Raw genomic sequence first — 9653 nt, 5'->3', positions numbered from 1 at the left:
TATATCGGAATCATCTCTATCTCTCGTTCACTATCATCAAAGTTCACCCTTCAATCATAAGTTCACCCTTCAGTCCTAAAGTGTGTTGTGTTGTCCTGACTCCTCCATGATCAGTCTATGCATGTGTCTAACATGTGTCTCTAGCATGTGTCCTAATATGTGTGTGGTGCAATTCTGTCATGTTTCTCAAATGTGGATTAAAATGTGTGTATAATGTGTGTGGGCACCAGTCAAAACAGGTCAGTAAGCTCAAACTGTCTCTTCTCCCTCTCTTCTCTCCACCTCCCACTGTGGCTCTTGCTGCAAACACTGCTGACTGCACTGCTCACAACCTGCCCAGCAACTGTCAACAACAGCCTACTCTCATTCCCTCAATTCTTCTGCTACTCTCTTTCTCTTGGGTTTTCTCTCCCCCTCTCAACTCACGCCAGTCAGTCCTCTCTCTCTTTCTCAGATCTCATGTATCAAGATGTGATCTAAGATCAGTCTGTGGTATCTGGTGTGGGTGGAGTGTTGGGGTGGGGTGGTAGGGATGCAGGGTGGTACTATGGTGGTGTTGTGGTGCAGAGGGAGTGTCATTCATCATCAGTGTCTTGTCACAGATCATCCTTTCTGTCCCACCTTTGTCTTCAGTTGTCAGTTGAGTCCTTGGGTGGTTGGTGGGTTTAGTTCAGTTCAAGATTTCAGATTCAAGATTCAAGATGTTTTCAAGAATTTATTTGTCACACACACACACAACACACAGTGCAGTGCAATGCTCAGCAAATGCATGGCAAGGCAATGTGCACATTTACAACACAAAAAAACAACAAAAAATTTACAGTAAGTGTGTTGTGTGTGTGTGTGTGTGTGTGTGTGTGTGTGGTGCCTAAGAGGGTGTGTGTGGGGTGGGGGTGGGGTGGGTGAGGTCGGAGTCTCACAATCCTGAGGAAAGAAAAAAAGAAAACTCCGTCTCTCTCTTCTTGCCGCGCAGCGTGACTGCGAGGCGCCTGCCTGACCGCAGCAGAAACAACAGTCTGTTGGGGTGGTGAGGATCCTTCATGATCCTGCCGGCTCTGGTTCTGCACCTCCTGGTGTACAAGTCCTGCAGGGTGGGAGTGTAGTTCAATAGTGCGTTCAGCCGAACGCACTACTCTCTGCAGAGCCTTCCTGTCCTGAGCGGAGCAGTTGCCAAACCAGGCTGTGATGCTTCCTGTCAGGACGCTCTCTACAGCTCCAGAGTAGAAGGACTGAAGGATCCTCTGGGAAACTTTAAATTTCCTCAGCTGCCTGAGGTGGTAGAGGCGCTGCCTTGCCTTTCTCACCAGAGTGTCTGTGTTCGTTGACCATGTCAGATCCTCGGTGATGTGGACTCCCAGGTATTTATACCCGCCCACCCTCTCCACAGTAGTCCCGTTAATCCCCAGTGGTGAGTACGTCCTCTGTTGTTGTACCCTCCTAAAGTCCACAATCAGCTCCTTAGTTTTGGTGACATTCATGATGAGGCTGTTGTCCTGGCACCAGAGTGACAGATCAGCAACTTCCTCCAGGTAGGCCTTCTCGTCGTTGTCGGAGATCAGGCCCACCACCACTGTGTCATCCGCAAACTTGATGATGGTGTTGGAGCTGAACCTGGCCACACAGTCATGTGTGTACAGTGAGTACAGTAGGGCGCTGAGGACGCAACCCTGGGGGATCCTGTGTTCAGGGTGAGGGATTTGGAGGTGTCTGCCCACCCTGACCACCTGTGGCCTGGCGGTCAGGAAGTCCAGGATCCAAGCACACAGGGGGGTGTTCAGTCCCAGCTCAATCAGCTTGCCGGCCAGTCTGGAGGGGACTATGGTGTTGAAAGCTGAACTATAATCAATGAACAGCAGTCTCACATAGCCCCCTCTGGCTGTCCAGATGAGAGAGTGTGGTGTGCAGTACCTGGGAGACAGCATCATCCGTGGATCTGTTTGGGCGATAAGCAAACTGCAGCGGGTCCATGGAGGAAGGAGGAAGGCGCAGATTTAGTCCTTTATCAGCCTCTCAGCATTTCATGACCACCGAGGTGAGGGCCACCGGTCGGTAGTCATTCATACATGCTGGAGAAGCATTCTTGGGCACAGGGACAATAGTGGATCTCTTGAAGCAGGCGGGGACCACGGACTCAGCCAGGAGAGGTTGAATATTGTGGTGAACACTGGAGCTAGCTGGTTAGCACAGGTCTTCAGTACTCGCCCAGATATGCCATCTGGACCTGCAGCTTTCCTGGTGTTCACCTCAACAGAGCCCTCCTCACACTGTGCTCGGTCACAGAGAGTGTGTGTTCATCCCAGTGGTAGAACTCACCTCGGCCACGCTTAACGGTGTTGTTGTTAGCCGCGAGCTAGCGCTGTTGTTGCTAGCCTCAAACCGTGCATAAATGAGTTCAGGTCGTCCGCTAGGGATGCGCGGCACTCACCATTGCGCGGGTCTGCTCTGGTAGTCTGTGATAGTCCGTAGCCCTGCCATAGGCGCATGATGTCACGCTGCTCCATCTGTGATTTCACTCTGTCTCGGTACCTCCTCTTGGCTTCCTTCACCGCCTCCTCAGTCCATAGACCGCTGCCTTGTACTCGTCCATGTTGCGGATACAAGACCGGAGTTATAGGCAGCAGTACAGGCGTTCACAGCTTCACGGATGGATCTATCAACCCACGGCTTTTGGTTAGGAAAGACCCTAACTTTTACCGTGGGGACGATGGTGTCCGCTAGCGTTGCTATGAGGCTCATTGCTACTTCAGAACTCGCTGACGTCACTGGAACTGGATTGGATCATGTCCCAGTCGACGACACGCAGAGCATCCTGTAGCTCAGCCTCTGATTGGTCAGACCACCGCTACGCTCGTCACTACCGCTTCCCGCGATCTTTGTCGGTACTCCGGAAGCAGAAAATGGCGGCATGGTCTGATTTGCCGAACGGAGGAGAGAGACAGCCTTGTAGCCTCTCTTGAATGGCGTATAGCAGTGGTCCAACATTCTTTCCTCTGGTAGCACACGTAATGTGCTGGTGAAAGTTCGGCATGACTTTTTAGGTTTGCCCTGTTAAAGTCCCCAGCCACCACCACAGCCGCGTCGGGATACTTGTTCTGATGCCGACATAACACATCATGTAGGTCCGATAGTGCTACGTCGGTGTCCGCTTGTGGTGGTATGTAGACGGCTGTGGTGATGACCGAGCTGAACTCCCGGGAAGGTAGAATGGACGGCATGAGATCGTCAGATGTTCCAGGTTCGTGAGCAGGAACGAAAGAGTCTTAATGTTCTTGGGGTCGCACCACATGTTGTTAGTCATGAAGCAAACGCCTCCACCCTTAGATTTACCAGACTCTTCCGTCCTGTCTGCACGGAAAACAGAGAAGGACTCGGTTGGGCATATGACTCGATCCGGCACCAGCGGAGTCAGCCATGTTTCCGTCAGACAAAAGATGTTACAGTCCCTCATGTCCCGTTGGAATCTGATCCTTGCCTAACATCATCCATCTTATTTTCCAGAGACTGGACGTTAGCAAGAAGGATGCTGGGCAGAGGTGGACGGTGGGCTTGAACTCTCAGTCTGTTCCGAATTCCGCTCCGTTTCCCTCGATGTTTTCGTCGTCTCCCCGTAGTAGCGGCTCCACTGTTGTTGATGTGGTTCGCTCTCGATCTCTGCCGGCCACGCTGGATCGATGGAAAAAGTGGACAAAAACCCTTGTTTTGCGCAAAAGTTTATGTCCAAAAGTGTGCTGTGGTCGTATGCTGTTAGTGCCGATGTGTTTGTGGCAAAGAAAACATTAAAAATAAACACAAAAACTAAAAGAGCGCACAATCTCCGCGGAGCTACCTCGACGGCGTCTGGACACAGCCGCGCCATCTTCACAGTGAGTACAGTTTGCTGTCAGCTGTTGGATCTGGGCACCCCTATGGCATTTGTGTCTGGCCCGGGGCCTGGTGCCACGGACCACTATTGCCTTGTGGCTGTGGCTGTGGCTGTGTCTTGGGTGCTTGTGGGGGCGGGGGATAGATATTATAGGGGTACTGCTGTGGTCCTGACTGAGATTGCTGACCCTGTGACTGAAACCTACAAGCATCTGCCCAATGTCCAGGCTGACCGCAGTTGAAACAGTTACTATGTCTTGTTCCTCTGAAGCCCCAGTTGTTACCCCTCTTAGTCCTCATTCCTCTTCTTTTAGTGCTGTTCTCCCAATGATGTGAGGCCCCATTTATGGGCTGTTGACCCGCCTGTGGCGGATAATAAGGTTGCGGGAACTGGGCTTGAGGTGGTGCTAACGCGGCTTGCTGTGGCTGTTGATAGACCAGTGCATATGGATCTGGCGGAGGGGCTGGACACGGATTATGTGGGACGTAAGGTCCAAGTGACTGTGCTGGTGCCTGTTGCACCGTGTTTTGTGGCATCTGCTTAGCTTCTGTTTTCGCTATGTTCACCCTTTCTCTGCTCTCTTTTAGCTGTGTTTTCGTTAACTGCAACTGTAGGTTATTTAGCTCTGTTCTCTCCTTATCCCAAATCTCTTTGTTGCAATCCACGTGGTGCCCCACATGAGCTGCCCAACTGTTAAAGTTCTTACTTGCTAGCCCTACTGTCCCTTTCAGCTGTGTTTTTATGTTGTCAGGCACCGATGCCTCTATGGACCCTCTAAACAACAGTTAAGTGTTTGTATCGACCATGGGGTCCTCACCCAGTTTGGTGTTCCACAACTCTCTAATTCTCCCTAAATATGCTGCTCCTCCTCACCATCCAATGGTGGCACAACTGTAAGGTCCATGGTCTCCACCTTCACAGGGTACCTAAACCTGAGCTGAGGCCACAAATCACTCACCCAGTCTGCTAATGGAGCGCCATCATGCACATTTGTTGTATCCGCCATCCGTTCCACTTGCTGCAGGTCCGCTAAGGAGGCGCAGGCTACAAAAATTCTCCTAAAGTCCCCTACCCCTGGGACACTTCCTGCACATTGCCCCAAAAAACCTCGGATCCACGCTGCCCCCCCCTTTTCAATTTTCGGTAGTTTTTCTTTTAGCATGGTCACATCTGACAGGGCAAGGGGCGAGTATGTTGTCTTCTCATGGCCATTAGCTCCCACTGCAGTCAGAAGTGGAAACTGTGGTTGTGGTCGTCTGGTTGTGGTGCCAGTCCTTCTTTTAGTCGTAGGTGGTCTCATGTCATTACACTGGTGCACATTCGCTCCAACTTTGTCCAGTCTTTGGTAATGTCTGTGTCCGTAGTTCCCTAAACCTTCTGACCCTGGTGGTGGCATTACCATCCTACACCTCTCTTCTCCCCTTAATCTAGCCAGCTTTGTATCCTCTTCTGATAAGTCCTCTCCACTTCCCTCAGCACTCTCGTCATCATTGACTGCCTCATTTAGCACCGTAGAAACCCTTCGCTGATTTAATATTGCAATTAGTTCCTCCCCTGTTGTCCCTATCCTGTCGGAGGTAGTCTGCCTGGATCCTCCACTGGTTCTTTGACTCACTACATCTCTTCGCCTCGAGTTGTTAACCCCCCTTAAAGTCTGGTTTGTTGCCCTTGTGGACAAGTCAGTTGATTCTGTTGTAAAGTCAGTGTTACCCCTCTCCAGATGGCTCAATGTTTCTGTCAGGTAGTCTTTGATCGCTGTCTCATTATTTGGTGGTTGGGCTGTGACTTGTACCAACCCCTTCTGAATGAACAACACTTGTGTCTCTCCTGGTTCTGTTGGAACCAGGAGAGACACTCTGGATCCAGAGGTATTGGCTAACTGTTTGGAGGGCTTTTCTCCCATCAACCGTGACCAATTATCTTCAATGGTTTCTACTTCTAACACATCTACCTGTCTCTTGGACCCCATCCCGACGAGGCTGCTTAAAGACGTTTTGCCTTTAATTGGCGGCTCTCTATTAGATATTATCAATGTGTCTCTGCTAACAGGCCACGTACCACACTCCTTCAAGGTGGCTGTTATTAAACCTCTCCTGAAGAAGCCCACTCTGGATCCAGAGGTATTGGCTAACTACAGACCGATCTCTAACCTCCCTTCCTCTCCAAGATCCTTGAGAAAGTGGTCAAATCAGTTGTGACTTTCTACATCATAATAGTTTATTTGAGAAATTTCAATCAGGATTTAGAAAACACCACAGCACCGAGACAGCACTGGTGAAAATTACAAATGACCTCTTAATGGCAGCAGATAAAGGACTCCTCTGTCCTGGTCTTGTTAGACCTTAGTGCTGCATTCGACACCATTGACCATGACATCCTGTTACAGAGACTGGAGCAGTCGATTGGCATTTCAGGCACGGCACTAATTTGGTTTAAATCCTATTTATCAGATCGATCTCAGTTTGTATTTGTAAACGATGACGCCTCGATAACCACCAACGTTAATCACGGAGTTCCACAAGGTTCTGTGCTTGGACCAATTTTATTTACCTTATACATGCTTCCTTTGGGCAATATTATCAGGAAACACTCCATAAACTGTCATTGTTATGCAGATGATACTCAACTATATTTATCGATAAAACCAGAGGAGAGCAACCAACTCTGTAAAATTCAAGCATGTCTTAAAGACATAAAAACATGGATGACCTGCAACTTCTTGATGTTAAACTCAGACAAAACCGAAGTAATTTTAATCGGCCCTGAGCACCTCAGAGATCAATTATCTGGTGATGTGGATTCTGTAGACGGCATTGTCCTGGCATCCAACACCACTGTAAAGAATCTTGGCGTTATCTTTGATCGGGACTTGTCCTTTAACTCCCACGTAAAGCAAATCTCAAGGACTGCATTCTTTCATCTACGTAATATTTCAAAAATCAGGCACATCTTGTCTCAAAAGATGCAGAAAAATTGGTTCACGTTGTTCGTTACTTGAGACTGGATTACTGCAACTCCTTATTATCAGGCTGCTCTAATAAGTCTCTTAGGTCCCTCCAGTTGATCCAGAATGCTGCAGCTCGTGTTCTCACTAAAACTAAGAAAAGAGATCACATCACTCCTGCACTAGCTGCTCTGCACTGGCTCCCAGTAAAATCAAGAATCACTTTTAAAATTCTTCTCTTAACCTACAAAGCCTTGATTGGTGATGCTCCATCATATCTTAAGGAGCTTGTAGTACCATATTGCCCACTAGAGAGCTACGCTCACTAAATGCGGACTACTTGTAGTTCCTAGAGTCTTAAAAAGTAGAATGGGAGCCAGAGCCTTTAGTTATCAAGCTCCTCTTTTATGGAACCAGCTTCCAATTTCAGTCCGGGAGGCAGACACAGTCACCTCGTTTAAGAGTAGACTTAAGACCTTCCTCTTTGACAGAGCTTATAGTTAGGGCTGAATCAGGTTCACCTGGTCCAGCCCCTTGATATGCTGCTATAGGCTTATAGCTGCGGGGACGTTTTAGGATGCACTGAGTACCTATCCTCTTTTTCTCTCCTTAAGGATGAATTTTCATCTCTCAATCACGTTACTAACTCTGCTTTCTCCCCGGAGTCCTTTTGACTTCACGTCTCATGGGGTCATCGGACCCTATGAGACGGCATAGATCCTATCTGCCTAATGGATCGTCTGGGTCGTGGAATTCCTGCTCATGACTACGCCACTGTCCTGTTGAGACTCCGCCCACTGTTGAGACTCCGCCCTCCTCCTCCCCACCGCCATCTGCCTGATGGATCGTGGAGGTCTCCATCATGGAATATGCCTACTATGAACTATTCATACACTCTGTCATATTCATTGAATGTATTTTAACTCTAAATCTGTCCTTCTGTACACATTACATCTATTGCATCTGTCCATCCTGGAGAGGGATCCTCCTCTGTTGCTCTCCTGCAGGTTTCTTCCTTTTTCCCCTGAAGGGTTATTTGGGAGTTTTTCCTGGTCCGATGTGAGGTTTTGGGGCAGGGATGTCTATGTGTACAGATTGTAAAGCACTCCGAGACAAATTTGTAATTTGTGAAATTCGGCTATACAAATAAACTGAATTGAATTGAATTGTTGCTTTCCCTGGCTGTAATGGCATCTGATGTGTCTGTGTGGCTGCCAGCATTTCCCTTAGCTCTTCATACGGGCCTGGGGAGAATGTCGGCAGAGGTGTGGGGTTGACCTTACTGATCTCTAGGTTATTGTCTTTTGGACAACAATGGTCGTCTGGTTTCACGTACTGCGGCATCTGATTTGCTGTCTTCCCCTGCATCACTGCATTCATTTCCCCCAGGAAAGTTCTACAATCTGACAAAAAGTTATCTGCCTGTTTCATACTTTTCTTTTCCTTTGTACAGAATCTTCCTGCCCCTGACTGAACTACCTTAGCTCGGTCTCTTCCTCTCTTGGCCATACTAAGATGGCTCATTAATGTTTCGTTTGTTGGTGCTGGAGTTTTCCCCCCCCCAAACATGACTCTCTCCCTCATGAGCTCTGTCCATTCTGTGTACCTTTTTGATGCATCTTTCTTCTCTGCCTCTGGGGTTTTATTCATAAACCTCTGATAAGCTTTCAGCCATGAATGCCCCAGTGTCCCTTCCGGACATTCTTTCCACTCCTCCAATAATCTTTTAGTCTTCCCCATCTTTAAATGGCTTTGTGAGATGTGTTTGCTGCTAGAAATGTTGTTCCGTTTGGAGCCCAAAGTGGGGTTTTTTTAATTTTATTTTTTATTTATTATTATTATTTATTTTATTTTATTTTATTATTTTTTTCAAAGTCTATTTTTCAATGAACTAAAATGTATCAATAATAAACTATACTAATTAATGTATGTTCGAAGTTGTCTTTAGTCACTGTTCTGGTGCTGTATGTCGATCTCAGTTTGATTAATGTAGTATGTGTGTGTACTTAACCACAAGAAGAGAGGAGAACTCCCTCAGAGCTCAAGTTCAGGTGGAGGCAGAAAGTGGACTGTGCTCCATCCTTTGAAGGCGGCGCGCTTTGCGGGGGCGCGCAGAGAGTGCAGCTGAGCACAGCGAGGCTATCATCCGAAGTGGGTAGGGAGGGCGCTCCTGTTATTTTATTTTCAGCTTTTCTGGGATTTTTCAACTTTAGGTCTAAGCAGTTTATTCAAATCGTCCAGATCGAACCTCAGTTATATCAACCTCAGTGTCAGGACTCGTAATTGTATCGTCTTGTTTTACCACATATGTCTTCATCAATTACAAATTTGTTAAAATCTTCCTCCGTTTCAAATTCTATAACATCCGACTGAATCCTTTTCAACCATATCCAACCTATTTATTACGACTCAAAACTAGTATTTACAGAAACTTGTTACAAAAAACACAAAAGCAATTTACACGCTTATAAAAACATGAAACTCCCAGAGTGGCATACAGACACCTGTCCGGTCTTCGAACCCGGCACAGTATCCTACCTCACAGAAGCAATTTACACATTCATCCTTCTGATCTGCTACGACCGGCAATGTCCAGAGCACCTCCGAGAAACCTGTCCGATCTCTCCCGATACGGCACAGTATTACAGAGACTCAGACGCGATTTACACGCTCGTGCTTTTAATATGTTTACGATACGAAACTCCCAGAGTTAATCAGAACTCAGAAGCAATTTACACGCTCGTTTTACCACGAACCTCCCAGAGTTTGTCAAAACTCAGAAGCAATTTACACGCTCGTTTTACGACACGAAACTCCCAGAGTTTGTCAAAACTCAGGAGCAATTTA

Source organism: Pseudoliparis swirei, chromosome 15, assembly GCF_029220125.1.
Source record: "Pseudoliparis swirei isolate HS2019 ecotype Mariana Trench chromosome 15, NWPU_hadal_v1, whole genome shotgun sequence".
Taxonomy (NCBI): domain Eukaryota; kingdom Metazoa; phylum Chordata; class Actinopteri; order Perciformes; family Liparidae; genus Pseudoliparis; species Pseudoliparis swirei.
Note: the sequence above shows the minus strand (reverse complement) of the source record.